The 15,044-nt window shown below is 36.8% G+C and overlaps 1 long non-coding RNA gene across 1 annotated transcript; it reads right to left on the bottom strand.

The window, feature by feature from the left end:
- Positions 1-1,409: 1,409 nt before the first annotated feature.
- LOC141739309 (uncharacterized) lies at positions 1,410-14,796 on the bottom strand. Its single transcript, XR_012585665.1, has 3 exons — positions 14,681-14,796; positions 2,580-2,683; positions 1,410-1,539 (listed from the first exon to the last, which is right to left on the bottom strand). It is a non-coding gene; the product is annotated as an uncharacterized LOC141739309 (long non-coding RNA).
- Positions 14,797-15,044: the final 248 nt, after the last annotated feature.

The raw sequence follows: 15,044 nt of genomic DNA, 5'->3' as shown, positions 1-15,044 counted from the left end.
AAGATTGTTCATTTTTCCCTCTATCAAAAAGCTAGCTGAAAAAATTGTCACAGAACTGGTATCAAGTTGTCCTGCAGGGACATATCGCAGGTGGGTTTGGTCTTTGGACCTCTGCTTCGATAAATATGAGATTTTAATTGCTGATGAGAAAAGTTCTGTGGGTAAAAATGAAGATGTCCTTGATATGTTTTCATACATAAGAAGCCACTCTCACAGGAGTATGTAACATGTAAACCTATACGTAATCTAATCTAACACCAAGAAATTAATATTGTGATAGTACCAAAATGAAACCAATTCTTTCTGATGCTTTACCATTAAAATCACTCAAGTTATCATATTCCCATAAAATTGTTTTCTTTTCTTTTTCCAATCGAAAAATCCTTCGAGCAGTAAATATTCATAGAAAAGGTCTCCTCAGAATGAATGGGACTATTTGCAGTTATAAAATCATTATAGGATATTCCAGAAGTCATTGCTAACATAGAAGAGATAAGAGAAATTAGTTGATTTAAGATAGAGCAATAAGGAGGAGTTTAAGAACTCTGTGACATATATATGTCTATATCCATATACATACATTAGTCAAAGTTATGAGTTAGAATACTTGCATAAAAAAATGCTAGAGAAAGCAGCAACAAACTTATGCCTGTCATCAAGTCTGTAATATAATAAATACAGTGGTTCATGAGTTTCTTTGAGGATATGACTACTTCAGAGCTGAAAGTGAGGTCTATGCTATAGAGTATTCAGAAAAGATAGGCAGAACAGAAAATGGAAAGGTGAAGAAAATTACAGTTGAGCACCTCTGTCCATGTGGTTACAATAGGACAATATATTTCCTTTGTGCACAAAGGGATGTTTTTTTCTTTTTTAAGACAATGAAAAATTGTCTATTATCCTTAGTAAGAAAAAGAGGTCTTAGGTGTCTTGCTACAACATGCACGTGTGTACCTCAGATAATTTAGACCATTCTTTCAAAAGATGTTAAGTTTATCTTATTTATGTGATGCAACAAGTGGTGAGTCATTCTAGCATTAATGGAGACGAGAATCAGTCCCACATTTAAAACATTATTACATAGACATCTCCTTTAAAGCCAAAGACTATATTTGGATGTATTGAATTTAAGTCCATGTAATTCCGTTAACATATTCTGAACTTCCATTTAAAAACAGGTACACAGGGGACAAAAAAAAAAAAAAGAGACAGCTGGTTTAGTTTAGTTTGGGCTTTTTATTAAAGGTGTTTGGAAAGCACAGACCAAACACTTTAAAAGATACATAAATGCAAGCAGCAAGGTATAACTCTGAACCCTGAGGGCAGAGGAGTCTGAATAAAGGAACTGAAAGCTGAAGGCTGGTGGAAAAGCCCTCTTCTCTGGCCTGTTGCTTTTGCACCAATACTAACACGTATTGACAATATTGTCCTTTTATATGTGGTTATCGGAGGCCTGCCACAATGGCCATTCATTTTTTCTCCTTTCGTTCTGGCAGTTTTCCAGGATCTGACCTAGCTGTCCAAAAGTGTGTGTTTGCCCTGAAAACACAGCAAAATGCCTAACAATTAATGAATAAATAAAGAGAATGCTTAAAAGACCCAGAAAAAGTAACAATCAAAAAATGCAGTTAATGTAGTTAGTATTTCTGTGAATAGCTGCAGTGTTCCTCCTAGAATACCATGGAAATGATCTAAATGTAAAATTATAATATTTTTAAAACTCTGTTGGGGAATATTATATATATATATAGATAGATCAATAAAATATAAAAAGGTAGATTATTGAAACTACTGGGTGATGTATGATAAAATATTCATACATTAATTAAGCATAATTAGCATTAAAATATAGGCATCATTTAGATGTTAATTAATTCTTGTTTCTCTTATCTTACAAGAGCACATGTGGCATGTCTAGCAGCAGAAGATGTTATACTGAAATGTCCTCCAGAAAGAAATATATAAAAAAATACACATATGCTCAGAAATGTTTTCTAAATACATTGTCTACACCAAGAACTCAGAAATTTAACACATAATTTTTATATTTGGAACAATGATAAATGTATACAGAAAAGGACACAAACTTCAGACTCTAATGGATCAAAGGAAAACCTGTCTATTCAGTCCCCAGATACTAGTTTGTAGCTGTACCCTGACATTGTTTTCATTTTAAATGTTTTTTAAAAGTTATTTCTATTGCTGCCCTTTGTGCTGTCAGTCACAATGGAATAATTCTCACTAGGAAGTCAGGGCTCATGAAGCATTTACACTTTCCCTGCAAAGAAAGCTGAAATAAACCACCTTCCATAGGCATATGTTGTTTTGTTTTCTCAGAATGGAGTTTCAAAAAATAACTGAAACTGACATCTGTAAATAAAGTAAATTTTGAAAGTTCTTAATTTCTCAATATTTACTTTAAAATAAGAAACAGAGGCCAATAATATTTTCAATCATAAACCCTTTCCTTCCCCATCCAAAAAAAAAAACACCACACTGCTATTTTTTTGAAAAGGTATCTACTGGGCCTAAACCGAAAACATTTGGTTCCTATTCTGATAGTTCTCAATCCAGATTACCATTTAATGCATGGAAATAATATTCTTCCAACTCCACATATACAAGATAGATGGGCAGAAAATTGGTGATGTCTGTCTTTCACCGACTCCAAACTGCCAGGTACCTGAAGAGAGGAAGTTCTGGAGTAAGCTTAAAAGGTAAGAATCCATTATGTGTATGTAAATTTTAATTATGCATTTTAACTAAAAGTCATCAAGGGCTTTGACTATTCCGTGATCACATCCCTTAGTTCAGACAAGATTCTTATGAGACATTTACTTATGTAATGCCACCATAGAGGGCCCCCAAATTTGTCAGACAGAATTTGCTCTTATTTAAGCCATGCTGAATAGAAGCATTTCTTTCATGGAAATGTGTGATTCAAAGTTTTCAACCAGAGCTGTGCACAGGATTTTAGGGAGAAAACACATAAATAAAATAATCTTTAAAAGTACCATAATTCAAGATGTTTCATGCAAGTTGCAAGAGGGCTATCCACCAGGAGCAATGTAAGAAACAGTGGGCACAGAACGTACCAGTGTTCCATAAAAATAATTAAACTTTGGGGATGGCAAAACCATGGATATATGCAGTAGCACTGCAATGTGTTTTATATTCAATGCAGATTTAAAACATGAAATATGGTCAGATGAAATATTTCTTTTTAACCTTGAGGTCTGAAAAATTATAATTCAACTTGATTACCATTTCTCTGCACACTGTATTAGGCTACAAGCCAGACATTTTATATTAAATGAGGCCATATTTGCATAAAGTTGTCAGGGGTTTTTCAGCAAGGGGGTTGGAGGAGCACATTCTTAGCAAATATTGTGTATACAGAAAGGAAGGAATGTGTTTAACATTTTGAAAGCATATTTGTGTTTACAACATGTAAAGTAGTTTAAAAATTTTATTTATTTTTTTTTTTACTCCTGTTCTCTTACATGGAACATTCGAAAGCAGATATTTTTGTGACAATTCAGGCTGAACAAAAAAAAGTCTGTGTTAAATGACGCTTCTTTCTTTCCTGCTGCCCTGTAATGGTCTTTGCTTACCCATCAGTGTTTCAAACAACTTGTGTTTTGATGCCGAAGAGAGCTGAGAAAGTCATTTCATACAAACCACCGAAGAGAGTGTTAAGTGCCACACAGTGAGCAGAACATGTACACACAAGTGGCATTTCTGATATAATTTGTTACAGAGCACTTAGGAAAGTTAACATGAGGGAAAATAAAAGTTACTGCTATTGAACAAACTAGTGATCCAATAAATATGGTATTTTCTCCCTGACAGCTATTAGAAACAAAGAATTGGAATCCAATCCTTTCCTTTCCTCTTCCCCTTCCCTTTCTCCGTCCCCTTCCCGTTTCCCTCTCTTCTCTTTTCACTAGAGAAAATACAATAAAGGCTCAAGGGTATTTAAATTGGAACATTGGTTTTATTTACAAATTAAATATATTATAAAACCTGTTTACAGAGATTCTGAATTGTTAACATAAAAACCCAATATTTTAAGCTATTAATCAGTAATGTTTTAATTGACCTGAACTATATTTAGATTTTTTTCATTTTATGAAGATGATTTTAACTTAGTGTTCTGAAATAGCAGGAAAAAATGTTCTGAAATCTCCAAAATACTTGAGAAAAAAGAAAAAAGGAGTTCCTCTTAAGTGCTGTTTAGATTCAAACTGAAGGCTTAAAGTAATTTAGAATTTGGAATTTTATTTATATTTGTTATCTATTTCTACCTGAAAGTTTGACTGTGCAAAAAATCATTATGAATTAATAGCAAGTATGTACTTGATAGGCGATATTATAAAAAAGTTTCCTAATGTACTGAGATTGGTAGATAATGGAAGACGTGATGAACTGATTTTAGAGACCAAATTTTAAAATTATAAGTAAAAGGGAAAATAAAAGTCCTGACTACTTAAGGCTATAGAAAACAACTTGAAAAGATTTTTTTTCCTACTATGGAAAATTATGAAAATTCAGTTCATAAGAATGAGCCATCTTTTCAAGTATACTTGTCTCTTTTCACTGAGCTTCAATTGTAATGTTCTTAGGTCTGAAAGGATAACTGTGTTCTTGGTTTTTCACCTGCTTTCCGCATTCACATCTCTCTCCTGTAAGTTTACCTACTGTGATACCCGAGTCATTGTCAAAATGTACTTGTCTTTCTTTTATTCTGTCCTCTGCAATTATGCTTTACTTTACTAATTCAGAGTACAACCACCTTTATTTTTTTTGTGTGTGGGACCTAAGCTATTGAGTATCCAAAACCAGAGTTTGTATGCTCTTGCTTCTTTCTTGAGCAGAAGGTAGAGTCAGATCCCTGCCAAAATATCCTGCATTTCTGTTATCTACAAATATCTCAAAATGTATTTCAGAACTCCTTCATTGTCCTTTACAGCCTGCTTTGTTCTGTAATGACTTTCTCCTCTGATGCCGAGTCATTTGTGACTCCCAACAACGGGTAGGTGGTTTCATGTCCTTTCCCTACCCCACTAAAAATATTCAGACCTAAAACATTCAGTTTCCTTTTGCTCATGACCAACTTTAAATACTCTCCATATCTTGGTCCCTTTAGGATGTAATATTTTTATTAAGAGAATTTACAGACAAGGTAGAAAAAAGATCAGGTTGCAGCCCTCTGGCGAACACTATGTACACAAAGAAACAGTGGACTAACAACAGTAAAGGAGGTTCCAACTTACATCAAAACAGAGATACCATTTCTAAAACTCACCTCTGGTCACTCTGTACAGATGACTGTCCTGTCCTTCCAATTTGTCTTTATGCAACTTATCTATGAGAGTATTTAGTTTTACCTTTATTGCTTTTAAATCTGTCTTTTCTTTCAGTTTAATCAATCAATTTATATGCCACTCTCCTCTTCTGCCAAAAACAAATACCAACTGTTGCCTGTTTAGATATCCTTAACTTTGTCCCTTCAGTGCTGCTCTCAAGCTATTTGTGAAAAATGTATTGCCATGCCTTCCAAGAGTCACCTTAGAAAATAGTATTTCGTGTATCACCATTCAATCCTACAAGATAACGAACAGTAAAGAAGAAATAAAGAGGAATTACTGTTTCTCCGGGTTTTCCATTAAGAAGCCTGGACAAAGACCTAAGTCAATAGGCTACACTGATAATGTAAACTGAAAATATTTATGCCTTCCAGGGAAGATTTATGGTATTACAGTAAGTGATAGGACTACTACCATGGAAAAACACAGAGATTAATGAACCTCATTGATTCAGTAACTCATTCTGCTATGGACCAATTTGGCATAGCAGTATTGATGATTAAAGCCAAAAGGGCTAAAGCCTCAATTTCGTAATGTTTAATGTAAGAGCTCTTAAAGTCACCTGGTTGTCACAGTGCAAAATGGTCACTTCCTAAACACCGTGTCTAATAGAGGACCCACAGTCGGGCACCCAGCTACTGCTGCACCCCAAAGATCACTCTTTGTGGGAAAAATATCTTAGGTTTCTTTGTGAAAGAGCCAAGCCTACGCATGGGGCATACACCAGGCTCTTCACAACAACCTGTACGACCATCACATTAAAGACTGTCAAAAATGAAATGTTGCAGAGAGATCCATGTGCCTAGGGATCCTCATCCTGGAATGCTGTGTGAACACACACATCACTCCTTACAAGACAACGAAGTTAGAAACTGCAAATCAAAAACAGGCATTTGATTGAAATATTAATATTGTTGTCTGAAATGAGAAAATTAATTTTGCACTCCTAGGTTCAGACATTCTGACTGAAAGAAAATGCACCATGTACAAAACAAAGACTGCACAATCAGTACCTACACAGACATGAATGAAGCTGCTAATGAGAATCCTACTGATTAGACCAGGCTGAGATTTCTCAAAGCCAGGGTAATATCCTTTGAGTTTACACTTCAGTGGCTCAATCTTGTACAGTAAAAACAGTGAGTCCTAAAGAGAGAAATTAATTTCCTATATATTTTCCAGTAAAATTAAACATACACAGCACTGCATACAGAGTCCACAGTGTTTACCACCTAGTTCAATAGCAGTTTTTAGAATCAACTCATGAAACATCTGCCCAAAAGAACTATTTTCCCTGCCTTAAAGAAGTAAATGCAGTATTTGAGAAACCGTATGTCTTAGATAAGTATATGCGATAAGCTTAGATTTTATACAAGTTGAAGAAATGTAGTTAGCACATATTACCTGATTTTACAGCAATTTAGCACTGCATATCGGAACAGCCTTGTGTTGTAAGTTTGTAGCAAATTTTTGAAAGATTTTTTTTTTTTTTACTTACAGATAATGGTAGGAGGACAAACATTCCATTATAGAAAATGAGTCTGCAAAATCATGCTATTCTACAGAAACACTGCCTGGCAGAACAACCCAAATCCTATAATTTCATCTTTATTTATTCATTTAAACATAAGAATTAGAAAAATCTTAACAGCAAGTGCTGAAATGAGATGCATTAAATGTATTATTTTGCTTTTAACCCTGTGAAAACAGCCCCTGAAGGGCAGCAGGGGTTTTAACACAGTTGGACAGAGTTGAAGTCACTGGTAACAACCTGCCAGATGAAATCAGACACAGTCCATTAAAAAGTGGTGCTGAGTTGGGTAAGTCCAGTCTGGCTGACAAAGCCATAAGCTCTGTTTCACCATCAGCCACAATTGCAGTATGACCCACAGATCACAGATGACTTAAAACAGCTTTTCTCTGAAGTACAACTGTAGCAAATCTCACTGGGGTCTGCTCCTGCAGCTCTCATCCTCTGCCTACCGATATTCAATAGCTTCAGGGATGGGAGCAGATGAGCAGAGTTTCAGGTACTGGTATACAGACAGATACCTAGGGAGAGTTTCAAAATCATCTAGCAGGAAGTTTTCTGAACCAGATGAAAAGTCAATCCAGTTCCACGTAGCTCTGCAGAACCTCCTCTAACATCATTAGGCTCTTCTGAAGGTCTGACCACAGATTCTTATCCTAAAATCATCTCTGGACAAATAGATGAGACGATCAAAGTGGTTTCTCACTTCTCTAGCAATTGTTTGATGAGCTTAACTTTTTACAAGCCACTTCTATATACCTGTATTCTTGAAGCTAACAGGACACAAAAGCTAGTGGAAGAGTATTTAAAGTCTAAAAGCAGATGCAAAGTTAATTAAAGTTAATTCTTCTTATATTGTTTCCATAGGCTTTATATTTTTTCTACACATTTTCAATCATGATCATGACCAGTAATGGAGCTGCCAGAAAAAAAAAAAAACGCTTTTTAAAGGTGGGCAAGTTCTGTTGACATGTTTTGGCAGAAATACCTACTGCATTTGGTTTAGATTGTGTTTATGCTGGGTTTTTAGTTGTTTTCCTTTTGCTCTATATAAGGATTGAGTTTACTGGAAGGATTACTTGCAGACACAGCAAACATTAAGTGTATTATAGAGAGCAACCACAGATGTTAATTTTGAATTTGCTAATATGAACATTTGGACTATTACGCCCCTTCAGTCAGGGAATAACCACGTACCAAATGACTTTAAGGTCTAGTTAAAATTGTGACTGCTGAGCATCACAAGGGGAAGAAAATGCTCAGTTCCCTCAGAGACAAAGAATTATTTGTAGAATTATTCAGGTGGAGTCTATTTCTGAATTCCATTCTCCCGAGTATGAAAAGATGTATGTGTGCCAAGAGGCTCACTGACTTAAAATAGGACTACACAAAGATAGAGAGTTATGCTGGCAATTACAGTGTATTCAGGACATATTAAAGTAATGGAATTATTTTTATGGACTACAGAAGGCTTTGGATAAGACCTTAGTTGTTTAATTATTTGGTGGATTTAGTGAACACTTGAGCATTTTTGTTCAAGAATGAACTTAGGGACTTGGAATATTAATAAACAAAAAGAGGTAGAATTTTTATATAAATTGCCTGCTATGAACTGTTTGCCAAAATTAATGAAATCCCATGATCTCTGTGGTTTCCCAGACATAATCACCACCTGTCAACTTTATATGTCTGTTTTATTTTCAGCCCTCAAAAGCAAAGACTACATTTTTAACACCACCTGCTGCCTATTATTGAATATATTGTCACATCTTCCAAATGATACACTGTATGCTGCAGTTCAACTTTAACGAGTTTTGAGCTCAAACCTCAATTTAGGGTCTGCACTACACTATGTGTGTGACTGAACAATCAAAATCAAGTAACAGATTCTGAAAGATTATCCACCAAAATCCTTCATAAATAATAATTCTTACTGCAACTGTGATATCACCTGAACTCAAATTTGTACTGTATGAAAGTAGGAATAAAAGTTCCTCACTTCAGATACCTGCCGCAGTCTTCCACCTGTAAGTTATTACATATAGATCCATTTTCAAACTTTCTGATTCGTGGGTTCTAAAGAACTTTTTTAATCTATGAGGGTTAGGTTTAGAAAGTTCATTTTACGCAGGTGGCTGTGTAGCAGCAAAATTATTCCTCTCAGTCAACTTCGCAAGTCATTTAAAAGTCGTGGTAACTCCCCAGAGTCTGTGGATCACAGGCTGAAAGCCACTGATCCGTAGGATAGTTGGCAATGCTCGGTGGGGTTTCCAGGCTTCCTTCCTGTGGCATCTCCTACTCAAGTGGTTTGACATGGTGTGCTTCCACTTCTCCTGCTTGCTCCATGCTGCGCCCTGCTGCCCAGCTGCCTCTGGCCTCTTTGTTGCGCCATTATGAGCCTGACAACTTCTTTAAAGTGCTAGGAAAATGGGCTAGGTTCTAAACTAGGTGGGGTTTTTCTATGAATCTGAGTGGTAAATGTCTCAATACATAAGGGAAGTGGCAGACCACCACTACAGATTACAGGGAGGGGAAGAAGGAAAAAGAAAAAAAACAAAACTTTTGCCTTCAGGAGAAAACTGTGGAATTTTTTTTACTTTCTAGACCAAAGATCAGCCCTCAAAACCCCAGCCTTGATATATTATTGAATGGAGATATTAAAAATTACAGGAAATATTCTTAAAATGATGGTATATATTATCACAGACAAAATTAATCCATCATTTATTTAAAGGAATAATAAAATAGATGATGGGTGAACATGGCAACAGCCTGTATTTTGATACTAGGTCAAAACCAATCCAATTTTTCCTCATTGGAAAATATTAGAAAATCCAAGTCATGCAAATAGTTTTCATTATAGTTCACTCAAAGGTCACAAAGATCCCTGATTAGTAAAGTAGATAAGACCCCACTTAGTTCCAGTGCAAACAGAAGAATTACATTTCTCTGTTATCTATTATAGTAAGAGAGGACATGCTATCAGATCTGATAGCATTAGCAAAGCTGTAGGAAAATTCTAGAAAATAAACTGTTGATCTAATTACCTTTGAAATATTTCTATTCATTTCAACAGAACCTGGATCCGATAATTTGTGAAGAGAATTATATACGCTCCTCCTCATGCATGGTATTTCACCAAACAGCAGATTATGGTGCAAGACAGGGATTGCAAAAACCACTGGTTCTTCAGAACAGCCCAGAGCCCAGCCCGTGTATCACACACTCGGCTGTCACTGGACTCAACAACAAGTCTGTGTGAAAGCAGACTACAGCAAAAACTCAGCTAATGCTACATCTCACAAGAGCTGCTGCTTCTTTTAAAGCTCGCTGAGAAAGTTATGAGAGAACAGACAAAACCAATGCATAGGAAAAGTACAGGTCAATACTGTCCTTACAATGGGAGCAAAAAAAAATGCAAAAAATAATTTAGAAATTAAATTCCTGAGCTGTGTATAAGGACGTAATATTGTCTTTCTTGGTTTTTTGTTTGGTTTTTTTTTTCTGTGACCGATGGATAGAGACAAACAGTGATTTCCAGGAATACAATAGTCTTCTACATTTTCATGAATTATGATGCTTAAACACTATAACTTTCTTTCAACAGCCACAATGGATGATTGCAAAACATCATTAAATGCCTTCTTCAAAGCCATTTCCTTGAAGAAGGAGGACAGTTGCAACTATAACATACAAACACCCCATCCATACTATGCCAAATGAATTTATCTACAATACACTGCCAAAGAGTCTCTTCCAATGTCCTCTGAGCTTCTTTTATGCCAGTGCTGTGTTCAGAGAGGTTCAGCTTTATTTAAGTGCTGAACTTTTAAAACTGGGGGTCAAGTACAAGAATTACCAGTTCCCTTCCTGCTAGGAGAGTTTTCATTCGTCCCCCAGCCCCTGCCACGAGCATCATATGGCAATTCTAATATTTCAAGATCCAAAATATTTCACTTTTTGAAAGTATAAGGAGAATATCAGTCAGAATCAATTTAGAAAATGCAAGGTTGCTACAGCAATTGTTTGAATTCTGTGCGCTTCGTTTTTCCTGCTCGGGATGTTATTGTGACATATAATAGTGTAATACAATATTACCATGAAGCAATAATATGCAATATACAGTTAGTATAATATAATGTTACCATGAAAATAGTATCTTATCTTTTCTGTTAAGAAATAACTACTGAAGAGGAAATGAGGACAAGGAGAGTACTAGGCAGCATGGTCCTGGCTCCTGCTACGTTTAGTGTCAGACCCGATTTCCCACTGTCTCTGTAGTTCATCAGAGCCATCTGGGGTGCTCAAAGTTATAATGTCTATAGCCAAATAAGCAGACATCTCTATTGACAAGTAACTCAGCCTGCACCTTTTGCTTTTTGTTCTCTTCCCCCTGTAATTTTCTCCCTTCCTAGACCGCCCACCTGCAACCCTAAAAGCTGATGCCATTAGCATCAAACTGGTCAGCGTGACTACCGTGTTTCCCTCTGCACTTGGGCAGTATGATTGTGTTCTCTTTTCCTCCGCTGGGGAAGCAATCCTTTAAACACATCAAAGAACCACCACCAAAGAAGTGAAAACAGACTGACAGGAAGGTGCAGAAACACTGTTCACAGTTTAAGGTTCACACAGGTTACGAAGACCAAAATCTCATTTGGTTTTGCTCATCGATCGCTGGCAAAAAGAAGTTAAATGGTCTCTTCGAGCTGCACTAGAGTCAAGACCAAATGCACGGATCAGGGAAACCGCCATACTGACTTAAATGCTGAACAGTCAGAACATGAAGAGATCGGTTGGTAGCAGAATTGGCAGAAAAGTTTTTCTTCTGTTATTGTAAACACCTACACTGTAAAAAGGATCCTTCATTACCTCTAAGTGTGTGTGGTGCTATATTCACTGCTGTCACCAAGTGGATCAAATCTGTGCCCCACAATGTGGCACAGGTAGACCCAGAGAGTCGCATTTCTTCAGAACTGTATGTGGGATTGTATTAAAGTATAGGAAATAAGACTACCTTTACAGATAGTCTATCTCAATTCCTCTCTCCAGAGAACTTAATTCTGTCTGTCTGCCAGGAGTAATACACCCATACCTTTCTTCTCCCTGAATCCAAAGGAAGACAGATTTAAAATCTGCCAAAAGAATCCATAGGATTTTTATTGGCTGAGAAGACAATAGCACAAAAAGCACAGCCAGATCTTTTCGATAAAGAATGCCACCTACTTCTTTTTAGAGGATTTTTAGTCTTTCAAGGATGCACTGTACTTTTCAACTGGCAAAAGCTGTCGCAGGTGCTGAGGAGCCGCCAGCTTGCACATTTTGCAATGGCAGCGATCATCAGCAATAACATATACAATACCTTCTTCTTGGCACATAAGGAGCATTTCCCTAGGAGTTTTCTGACAGCTGATGTTGAACCTTATTAGGCTGCCATGTATGTAGTCCCAGAGAAAAAAAAACAAAGCATTAGTCAGGGTAATCTGCATGATTAGCTTGGTTTCTCTGTGCTCACAGATGTGATTAGTAGGGAGCCAGAGGACTGACGTGTTTCCTCCTAAGATCTTCTCCAAGAGCAATTTCTGATAAGTTTCCAGAGAAATCCATACTTACACTCTGTGCTAAAAATAAATAATGGCATGTTTTGGATCCTTCCTCAGTTCTCCATGAGCTATTCTGTATCTGTCCCTTTTCGTGACCACTGTATTTGCATGTTACACCTGAAACTGACTTTAGGATCTGGGAGACTGAAGTCAGGATAATTATTGGGAACATTCAAATTTAACTTAAATAATTTCTGTAGTGGCCCTCCCTTACAACCCTTTGAGCCATCCACTCTGTCACCTGATTGGCATTTGTTTTCCTCATGTTCTTCAGTGCAGCCTTCTTATTCATTCTGCACTTAATCAAAACCAAACAAGCCCCCTCTGCGTGACTAGCAGAGCTATCCTATTTTCTTTTAAGCCCCCAGAATTTAGGGTGACATAAGTATATGCAGCTGCAGGATCTAGCATGAGACTTTGTCAGTCACTGGATGGACTGAACATGAATCCTGGAGAGGCATCTGAGCAACACTGACACCAGCTAACAATTACAGAAAGACACGGCAGACAAGGGAGCGCTCTCTGCCTAAAACAAAGGAGAGAAGCTCCAGATCGCAAACAAAGAGCAAATAAGGTAGGTAACGTCTCAGGAAGATGCTTAGATTTATCAGAATTACTTGCCAACTCTTTACAGGCTATTTACAACAGGAAAACTGAAAGAATGGAAAACAGGATGCAAACCAAAATGCAGTAGAATAATAAATAAAATGATAAAAACCCACAGACAGTTCTAGGCCATTTTCTTCTAAATTTGTTTGCTTTTTCAATTTCTTTCCATTTCAGTGGTAATTCTTAAATCTGCCCATCAGGCCAGGTACTTTATTAGACTTTTTAAGTCAGCTTATCCTTCAAATTATTCATATCATAGCTTAGAGTTTTCTAGGAATTTATCTCACACATTTATAGCATTTTTAGTAGTAACCTTAATAGGTGACCATACATCAGCTTTTACTTCTGTGCTGCTGCTTGATTTCTCAGTTTTATCATGAATCTGTTATGAAGGTCTACTTGGTTCAGTCACAAGGCAGCATAACTTTTTCTTCACAAGCTGTACAAATCACAATTTACTTCTTCGTCTAGATCTATTGTATTCAAATAAATAAAATGAAAAAGAATCCATCACTGTGAATATGAGTAAGTATAAAGCAGCCTTAAAACTGTTATAACTAGTACGGCAAATGATAGTGGCAAAAGCTATTTTTAGTAGCAGGTAACACTACTAATAAGATTAAATTGAATCAACCTGGAAAACATTGCTGGTATGTAACCAGCTGTCAACACAAGGCCCACCGATAATGGTAAGTGAATTCCAGTAACCTGGATCTAGCCAGCTGCCAGGAGGCCTGATCAGTGTTAAATACCAGTTACTGAGCTTTTCTCAAAAATCCCATAAAAATGCTCTGAGTCTCTTTGAAAATGATTGTGAATAATGTTAAAATACCTAGCAGTTCAGATAGACTCTCTATTTCACAGAAGATATAGAACCCTGAAATAAAGGTTCATACAAAGCAGAAAAAGTAACTGAAATTTGCTAACAGTGGAACATCTTAAAAAGTATTTTTCTTTAAAAAGTGTATTTTTTGTGGTTTTTTTCAGTTTTATTTAATGTTATACCACTTTAAAATAAACAACTTTGAAGTGGAAAAAAGCTCCTGAATGGCTGAAACAGATGTTTTGGAATATTTGCTTGGATTTTCTGTCCCTAAGAAATCTCCACCACATTTACCAGAGTAGTTCCATTTCAACCAAACTAGATATTGCACAACAGGTTCACACTGAATTCCCTTATGCCATCTCTTAAATAGCTCAGAACAATTCAAGATGTAAGCAGAAAAGGCTAGAGAACAGTTCATGATACTAAGTCTCAGTTTTCAGAGAACTGCAGAAGTTCCTTAAGAATCTTTGGCTAATCTTCACAGATATTGAACCTTGGCTTGATATGTATGAGCCTAACATTTTTGCCCACGTACCCTGAGTCCATACACCAGTTGCAGCTCCAAGATTTAGCATAGGAAAATCTCCCAGTGGGTATCTATAACAGAAGCTGAAGCTTGCTTCAGGGAGCTGAATCAAGAGGGAGAGGAAATGGGAAGAGATCTGCAGAAGCATAACAAACCAGAGACATGGAGAAAAAGAAGGAATATGAATATACAGATGATGTCACAAAGCATATCACTGACCTTAAAGTTCACATTAGATTTGCTGCCCTTGTTCATTACCATTTCTCTTCTCAGTCTGGAGTGGTGAAGGCTCCAGGGAGACCTTACAGCAGCCTTCCAGTACTCAAGGAGAACCTACAGAAAAGGTGGAGAGGGACACTTTATCAGGGAGTGTAGTGATAGGACAGGATGAGGGGTTAATGGGTTACACCTGAAAGAGCGCAGAGTTAGAGTAGATATAAGGAAGAAACCCTTTACTGTGAGGGTGGTGAGACATTGTGGTGGGTTGTCTGGGGAAGCTGTGGATGCTATGTCTCTGGAAGTGTTCAAGGCCAGGCTGGATGGGGCTTTGAACAACCTGGTCTAGTGGGAGGTGTCACCGCCT

Source organism: Larus michahellis, chromosome 2 (assembly GCF_964199755.1).
Source record: "Larus michahellis chromosome 2, bLarMic1.1, whole genome shotgun sequence".
Taxonomy (NCBI): Eukaryota; Metazoa; Chordata; class Aves; order Charadriiformes; family Laridae; genus Larus; species Larus michahellis.
This window is presented reverse-complemented; position numbering and strand designations above follow the sequence as displayed.